Source organism: Marmota marmota, unplaced genomic scaffold (assembly GCF_001458135.2).
Source record: "Marmota marmota marmota unplaced genomic scaffold, marMar, whole genome shotgun sequence".
NCBI lineage: Eukaryota > Metazoa > Chordata > Mammalia > Rodentia > Sciuridae > Marmota > Marmota marmota.
Genome location: NW_025999932.1, coordinates 1,984,539 through 1,993,853, shown reverse-complemented (window position 1 = coordinate 1,993,853; position 9,315 = coordinate 1,984,539). Strand labels below are relative to the sequence as shown.

The following is a 9,315-nucleotide window of genomic DNA, read 5'->3' as shown; positions in this document are numbered from 1 at the left end:
CTGCGTGCCTGCGGGGCCTCCCTGCGCCTGGAGGTGAGCGCGGCGGCGGGCGGGCGGGCGGGGCGGGGCCGGGCGTCGGGAGAGGCGGGACGCGAGGTCCACGGGGCGCGGGAGGTCGGGGTGGAACCGGGAGGATGGGGGGTGAGGGCTCGTGAGGGTCTGGAATGTGGAGTGTCCCGAGGATCAGGGATGGGGGTCGTGAGGGCCCCAGGCGGGCGCGGGAGGGTCGGGGATGGGCATGGCTCGTGAATGGGGGGTGGTGAGGGGCCCACGGTGGCCGCGGGGCGGTCGGCGATGGGCGTCGTGAGGGAAGGGGATGGGGGTCTGAAGGGTCGGGGTGCGCGCGGCAGGGCCGACTGCGGGGCCGTGGGGGCCTGGTGTCAGGGCTGGGAGGACCAGGGTGGGGGCGTGAGGGGCGGGCACGGGGACCGTGAGGTCACGCTCGCGGATGAAAGCCAGAGGTCAGCGTCCAGCGATGGGGGTCCATGAGAGTCGGGGTCGGAGACGGGGTTCGTGAATGGCGGGACTCGGGTGGGCCTGGAGGGTCGCCCGTCCGGGTGCTTGTGGGAAGGCCGGGTGCGGGCTTCGTGAGGTTGGGGGCCAGCGACGGTGTCCGGAAGGTCATCGTCGCCCTTGGCGGGGGGATGCTGCCTGTAGCGCCCAGCTTTGTCCTCCCGCCTGCGGGCGACGTGGAGTTCTGGGCACCTGCCGGGGCTGAGCTCTTGGTTGAGGGATTATCTAGGACCCACGTCCACGTGTGACTTGGTTCTCAGCAGTGTCTCGCAAGGCTGGGCTGAAATGAAGCGGACCTCAAACCCTGCTGGCCTCGCTCTTTTCTCTGCCTTTTCTTTCTCAGGCCAGTCATTAAGTGGTTTTACTGGATTCCTGATATTTCATGTTTAAGTTAGACAACTCTCATGGACCTGGGTTTGGGTTTCAAAACGTGATTTGGGGGAGCAAGCCTCTTGCATAAGATCCAGAAATCTAGCTTGGCCTTCCTTGGGAGCAGCAGGTTGATATAATTGCTGTCCTTTTTGCTACTTACCATGTTTGTTTTTTATCTGAGAAATGAGGTAGGTTAACACAAGCTCCCAGATATCAGCACATGTATGAAAACATATCTGATTACCAAACAGATGATTTTCTTTCCTGAAAGTCTCTTATAGTAGGTTTCTGGGGGAAAAAATGTAGAAGCCATGAATTAATTTTCTTAATTGAAATTAGACACATAGGAATTTATGGGGATTAAAGTATTTATTTATTTATTTGGCGCTGAGGATCGAACCCAGTGCCTCAGGCATGCGAGGCAAGCGCTCAACCACTGAGCTACAAACCCCAGCCCCAAAGTACTACTGTTTTTGTTAATGATTGTAAAAAATGTATTTTACCTTTGATGTGGGTAGGAAATATTACAAATAAGTGAAATAAGTGAGAAGTACTTCGGGGAGATCTCAAAAATCCCCATGGCTCTTTAAGAGGGAGAAAGACATTGTTTGAATAGATCTTCCCATTCTTGTATCTGCCTTGTCTTTCATGGTTAAATTTCCTTATTAGGTTGTGATAACATGGTTTGTTAGTGGCAGTTTTTACTTTACTTTGACCTTTGCTGTAACATTTTATTATCCTCTTCAGACTACTGTTTTGTGTGTGTTACCATATTTTAAAACCTGCTTGCTTATTGAGATCATAACTTCAATATGAGACTTAAAGGAAGTTGAATGTTAAACCCTCATTTTAATTTCCCAAAGGTTCCTGTTGATATGTGATGTGGTGCCTGTTTTTTATTTTTATTTTTTAAAATAATTTTTTAGTTGTTGATGGACCTTTATTTTATTTATTTGTGTGTGGTGCTGAGAATTGAACTCAGTGCGTCACACATGCTAGGCAAGCGCATTACCATTGAGCCACCACCCCAGCCCTGGTACCTGTTTTTTTTTTTTTTTTTTTAGTTTAGTTTTCAGCGGACACAACATCTTTGTTTGTATGTGGTGCTGAGGATCAAACCCAGGCTGCTCGCATGCCAGGCGAGTGCGCTACTGCTTGAGCCACATCCCCAGCCCTGGTACCTGTTTTTAATGTTACAAATGTATATAAAGGGGCTGTAGAAGAATTTGTTAACTGATATGTCCCAGTCACCTACAGCAATGTTTGGCATAGAATAGGCCTTTGATAGGTATTTGTTATTGATCAAATAAGCTTGACATTGATAGCAATAGCTTTCTTTTTAAATGAAAAAGTCAATCAACTTATTTTGTCTCTTCCAGTCAATTTAAAGTTCAGCAGAGGCAATACTAACATTCTTTCAAATTCAATATATTACGCTTAAAACTCCTAGTTACCTGAGATAATAAAAGCAAAAACAGTAAAAAGCACATGAAAAATTGTGTAATTGCGATGATGTTTTGGAAGTTCTCAAAGAAGGAACTCTGTCTAGCTCCAACTTGGGCTTCCCATTCTTGAGGAGATAGGCATGTTCTAAGAGGTCCTGTCTCCCATACAGAGCAGTACTTAGGAGAGCAGGGCTCTATGATCTTGACATGTGTTCTAGGATTTACACTTTCCATTTCTACCAAATTTTGAAGGGTGAGAGACTGAAAACATATACAAAATAAAGTATATATATTTTTTTGTCCTAATTAATATCAGGGTCCTTTTCAGGAGTTATTTTAGTCTGAATTGTAATTGGACTATTTTTTGTATGTATATTTTCTAGTTTATTGCCAATTTAAACTTGCCTAATAATTTCTTGAAAAGAGAATTTCACTGAAAGTGATTGTTGCTAGATCAGTTTCTTTAATGCATAAACATGTTAATTAGCTGAAAAATATCAGATGTCCTCCAATGGGTTGTTCTGATTATGAAAGGAGTTTTATAATTTAAAGGAATATTGTGCAGTTTGCATTTATTGTTAAACTCTGAGAAGTAGTGTACATTTTAAGATGAAAAAATTTTGTATTTGTATTTTTTTTGAAATTTTAAAGTTGGGCAATTCTGTGCTAGAAAGCAATGCATACAACTTAGTTGACCTCATTATTTTCTTATAACTTTTTATTTGCTACTTAGCTTGTCTTTTTTGAAACTTAACTGGACACAGCAATGCCAGTTTCCTTCCATTTGTATTTTAAAAAAACAACCAAAATGATGATGATGAGTTAGAGTTTATGAAGTGACTAAGGCCAGTCAAGCAAATCGTAGATCATTTCTTCACATCAAGAGAAATCTGGAGTAGAATCTGTTTTCCAAGGTTTTGCTGTGGAACTTCCTGGACTCTTACTCAGTGTTGCAGCCATGAGGCTGTGTGTGCTTCAAATGATCACAGAGCATTCGCCGCTACAGTTTTCTCGTGATATAGTGTTCTGTAGTTAAGCATCTGTAATTTACTGAGGCAGGTGAGCTGTAACTGTCAGAATCAGAGGCTGCCTTCCCAGGAAAGCTGAATTTGGTTAAAACATCATATGTGTAGCATGTTTGTCTGTTTTTCATTCCAAGACCCAAAGTTAAGAACATATGATTCCATTTGATTATATGGTGGATTATTAACTTATGCCCAAACCAGTGTAATCTCAAGGATATTATCAGCAAAGTATTATGTAATATAATATAGCTGTTATATTATATATTATTTTGGTTGTTGAAGAAAAATGTCTGCTTTTCTCACTAATCATATTCACACATTCAGAGATAGTGTAATACCGTTTTTTAGTTATTGATTTTGAAAAGTTGACAGGAAAGATGGATGTTCGCATTGTTATAAATGCAGTATTTCAGTTTATTGACTTTTCAAGCTACTCAAAAGTTCAAATTGTAGTTACAAAGTGAGAGCTGAACTTGACTTGTACTGACTCCCTCACCCCTCCAGTTTTCTTGGCACTGTTCTCTGCCCAGCTGGGTTAGGCCATCCTGAAAGGCAAGAGGTGATTGGTTGCCTCAGCAAGGGGACTCTTGGCAGATAATTTAATGTTGCCCAAGCTTTTCTGCTTAAGAACTGATTATGGATTCCCATACAGTGTTACCACGATTGCTTTGGAAAAGAAACTACTTCAGGTAAAACTTAGGGTTGTCAAGAAGAAATATAGGGAATCTGTCAAATGCAAGTGGGCCTTTTCTGGAATTGGCGTGTTTGACCTGGTAGGATGCTAACCCTCTCTCATTGACCTCTCCACCTACTTGGCACACTACCTAATACTCAAGTTACCTGTTGCTTTAGGATTTTTTTAAACTATATTTTTAGTTCTAGATGGACACAATATCTTTATTTATTTATTTTTATGTGGTACTGAATCCAGTGCCTCACCCATGCGAGGCAGGTGCTCTACCGCTGAGCTACAGCCCAGCCCTGGGATTTTTTTTTTTTTTTTTTTAATCAATTTAACTGTTCTTGTAGAACAGTGGAAGTAATTCAAAGTTACAGATGGTTTAGAATAAATTTGTTCTTTTCTCACCCTTATTCTTGGGAAATTTTGCTTAGTTTTTTGATCTTAGATTAGTATGAAATGTAGACCAGCTATTATATAAAGTTTGCTTTACAACTAGCTTCTTACTATTAAAAAAAATATATACATACACATATATTTTATTTTTTAAATTTATATATGGCTACGTGTATTTATGAGTACAGTGTGATGTTGTATGTGAATGCATGTAGAATAATTAAATTAAGTTAATCATATATTCATTGTCATATACTTATTTCTTTGTGGTGAGAATGTTTAAAATTTCTTTTAGCAGTCCTGACATATAGCAGTAATGCATATTTATTAACTGTAGTCATCATATTGTGCAGTAGTAGGTCACTAGAACTTATTCCTCCTCACTGAAACTTTGTACTCTTTGACCAGCATCTCCTCTTTCACCTAGCCTTTAACAGCCCCTAGTAACTGCCAGTTCTTCTCCTGAGTTAGACTCTTTTAGGTTTTACATGTAAGTGATATCATGCAGTGTCTTTCTGTGCCTGGCTTATTTGCTTACTATGATGTCCTTTAGGTTCATCCATGTAGTTGCAAATGGCAGAATTTCCTCCTTTTTTGAGACCGGATAGTATTTTATTGTATATATGTATCATATTTTCTTTATCTATTGATGCATATTTAGGTTATTTCTGTGTTTTGGCTTTTGTGAATGATGCAGCAGTGTACGTGTGAGTGCAGGTGTCTCTTCAACATACTGATTTCATTTCCTTTGGATATATACACAGTAGTAGGATGGCTGTATCATATGGTAATTTTAATTTTAGGTTTTTGAGGAATCCATACTGATTTTCATAATGGTTGCTGTAGGTTGTATTCCCATCAACTGAGCACAAATATTCCCTTTTTTCCACATTGTCACACCACTTATCTTTTGTCTTTTTGATGATAGACATTCTGACAAATAGGTGTGAAGTTTTAGTTTGCATTTCCCTGATATATCTGTTTGCCATTTATGTACATTTTTAGATATGTTTATTTGGGTGTTTTACTCGTGTTTTGATTGGGTTTTCTGGTTATTGGGTTGTTTCACTGTGTGAGTATCTTATATTTTGGATCTTAGCCCTTTGTCAAATATGTTGTTTACAAATACTGTTTGCCACTTTCACGGTTCTCTCTTTACTCTGTGGTTGTTTCATTCACTGTAGAGAAGCTTTTTAAAAAACCTACCTTTAGATTTGTTCTTTTTGCTCAGGATTGCTTTAGCTATTTGAGGTCTTATATGGTTTTGTATGAATTTTAGGAATTTTTTTTTTTCTATTTCTGTGAGGAATGCTTTTGGAATTTTGATAGGGATTTCAATGAATCCTTAGGTGGCTTTGGGTAGCATGGATGTTTTAATATTTTTTCACTACATAAACATAGTATGTCTTTCTATTTATTTATATTGTTTTCAGCTTTACCACTTTAGTTTTCAATATACAGACTTCTGTCTTGGTCAAATTTATTTGTAAATTTTTTGATGCTATTGTAAGTAAGATCGTGTTCTTCATTTGTTTTTCAGATCGTTTATTATTACTATATAGATGAGTTGCTAAGTTTCACATGTTGATTTTGTATTCTGTAACTTTACTGTATATTTTTTGGTGGAGTCTTTAGGATTTCCTGTATGTGGGAGCTTACCATTAACAAACAGAAGTGTTCTTTCTTTCCTACTCCTTGGATGCTTTTTTCTTGGCTCATTGCTTGTCTAGTATCCCCAGTATGATGTTGAATAGAAGTGGTGTGGGTGGGCGTGCATTTCTTTTTTCTGATTGCAGAAGGAAGAGCTGTTTGGCTAGCACTTTGGCTTCAGGTTTTTTTCCCTGCCCTACAGGGGTGGTCTCATTCATGTCATAGATTTAAATCTTTGCCAACTCTGATGTTTTGCTTGTTTTTACCAAGTTTGCATCTTTTAGCTAGAAATCATTACTTTCTTAAACTTCTTCACTTCTGTCATCATCTATAATAATTGGTAGCTTCTCAGAGTAATTTTAGAAAACTAAAATCAGTCACTTCATAAGAATTGTGAAGTAGACTTGTAGTGCTGTGGCTGATGAATGGTAGGTCAGAGCACTTGCAGCTGGCTGTTGTAGTGTTGGTCTTCAGCAAACTCTGGGGACTTTCAGGGTCATTGTTTGCCTTTAGTAGTTGTCCATGAATGCCAGGATTGGCTTCGGCAGGAGTGGGCAATTAGTGCAGTGGCCCTGAGCTCCTTCACAGGTTGCTATTCTGCTCTGCCACTTGCTAGCTGTGCCACCTGTGAAATGGGGAAATAATACCTGCCCTTTGTGTTGTGAAAATAAGTAAACTAATATAAAGCACCTTGAAGAGTACTCTTCAGGTTTGAGATGCTAAATAGAAATTAGCTATTATTGTAATCACTATCATTCACTTTTGTTTGAACCATGTTGTGTATTTTGTTTTTAAGTTTTTTTCTAGTAATTCATATGTATTATAAAAGGTTCAGAAATAGAGAAATGTAAGGAAAAAATGAAAAATTATATAATGCTACCATCTGGATATAATCAGTGTTAAAATTAATAGTTATTGTTTTTTTTTTCCCATTGCACATATGTAAATATACTTTAAAAATACACATGACCTCATAGTATATATATATAAGGTTTGGAACGCTTTAACTTGATAGTGTGACTGATTTGGCATGTTGCATATTTGTCTATTAATTTTAATGCTGCCTCTTGATTAATAATCCCCAATTTTGAATGTTGAGGTAGTTTTAAGTTTTCACTACTGTGAACAGTGAAGTTTGTGATGGACATTTCTTTACCAAAACCTTTGTCTTTTATTAATTTTATAGGGTAGATTTCCTGATGGGACACTGTAGGGTCAAAAGTAGAAACTTTTACAGGCTTTGAACACCTGCTACCATAGTGTCTGGAGAAATTTTGTCACTTTGCCTTGCCACAAGCAATATATGAGAATGTTTATTCCAAGGCTGCCCTGTGCCTGCCTGTGCCTGCCTGTACCTGTCTCTCAGGGAGTAAAACCTCTTGCCTTGCTTGTACAAACATTTCTGTGTACATGGTAAACTCAGGTGTTTTCTGCATTGGATTTAGTGGAGGAGGATGTGAAATAGAAGCTGTTAGAATAGGAATTAAGAGTTGAAATTTGCAGTGCTTCCTTCCAACTTGGCACAAGTTCCTGGGTGAGGGGCTGACAGGGTGACGCTGGGCTGCTCTGCACAAGTGGAGCTCTGGCTGGTTTTCCTTTGTGCTGCTGCTGGTTTTTTCATCTTCTGCCCTTAAAGCTGAAGAGTTGGGAAGGAGTGAAGGTGGCTGTCCAGCTGTGTAATGAGCTGGAGGGATTGAGAGAGAGGTTTTGGATAAGGAGAGACATTATCTGTTCCTAAATCACCATTTCTTCTCAATACTTCTGAAGGACAGAATCTTTTGCTTACTGTGTGGCTTTGCTTAATGCTCTATTCTCTTCTATATATTTTTGCCAAAGTTACAATTGAGATTTTGCCCCAAATAATAATTAAAAACACTGTTGGAAGAATTGAAACATGGAGGTTGTTTACACTGAAACTTAGTCAAAACTTGTTGATGCAGAATTAATTGACATACAACCAGAAGTGAGTCTGCTGTCTTCTAGGACTGAGATGCCCCACCCAGGTGTTATCTTCATCCTGGTTTCAGATAGGTGTGTGATTAAGCCATTGACTGCAACTTTGCTTTGAAGGTTGAAGAAGCATCAGGGGTATGTTTGAGGCCTCACATCATTCTTTATTTAAGTTGGACTCATTCTGTGCTGTTATCTTGGTAGGCTTGATTAGGAAACAGTATTTATTAGCTGACTTATTGAATAAACTCTTAAGTGAGTTTATTCATGCCCATGCCTGAACTTCATTTAAGGAAGTTGAATTAAATTAATTGATGAGAGTGTCATCTGGAAGAAGAATTGAGCAGTAGTAGTTCACTTTGTAGGTACTTAAAAGCAAAACCATTTCTACTTAGACATTGTAATTGTGTTTTAATTTTGCCAGGCAGTAGTATCCAGGGCTGCTCTCTGTATTCTCTCTTGGTGTTTTACCAGGCTTGTGTAGGGTGAGCATATATTATCAACTCTGTATCCGCTCTTTTTTTTGTGTAGGTGACTAGACTTCTTCCTTGATTTCAGATCTCTGGGATGTCTGATTGTCTAGATCAGTGCTATCCAATAGAAATATGTGGGTCAAACACATGCTTTTTTATTTTCTTGTAGCTGTGTTAAAAAAGTAAAAAGGATCTTGAAGCTCTTTTTAGTAATGCATTCTGTTCTAAGCCATTATATCCATAAAATTATTATTTCAATGTGATTATATAAACATGTTAGTGAAAATTTTTGCTTTCTTTTATGACAACTAATTGTTCAGATCTGCTGTGTGTGTGTGTTACAGTCACAGTACATCTCGGTTTGAAGTAGCCATATTGTGGGTGCTCAATAGCCCTGGGAGTGAGAGGCCACAGTGGAGTCTAGGTCATGCGAGAGGTGGGCAGGGGTGAGGAGTGGGGAATGAATCCGGCATTTGCTGAGAAAAGCTGTGTGCCCAGTCTGCCTGAGGTGTCCATGTGCATTTGCTTGATCCTCACAGTGCTCTGAAGGAAAGGAGCAGTTCCCAATTCCTCAGATTAGGAGATTGGTATCCAGGGTGGAATTCTTTTTCTGCACCTAATAGCTATGTTGCCCCTGGGCCTTGTTTTCTTCTTTTTAAGTAAGTAGAAACTTGGTGAGAAATGACCAGTAGCTACCAGAGCAGTGTTAAGGGTTGATTGAAGTAGTCTGATACTCAATAATTGTTGATGGTCCTTAGCATTTTAGCTGTCTTAGTGCTTGTGTGTGCCAGATGTGGATAGGCACTGTGGGC

General features: G+C 39.5%; 1 protein-coding gene across 2 annotated transcripts in view; it reads left to right on the top strand.

Annotated features, from left to right (window-relative positions):
- Positions 1-9,315, top strand: part of Arhgef7 (Rho guanine nucleotide exchange factor 7) — a 98,283-nt gene continuing 88,968 nt past the window's right edge. Inside the window, exon 1 of one of the 2 annotated variants that reach the window (XM_048800618.1) lies at positions 1-33. The gene's annotated coding sequence lies outside the window, so the exon portion shown is untranslated. The remainder of the gene's footprint in view (positions 34-9,315) is intronic. The other variant, XM_015484067.2, reaches the window with a different exon arrangement.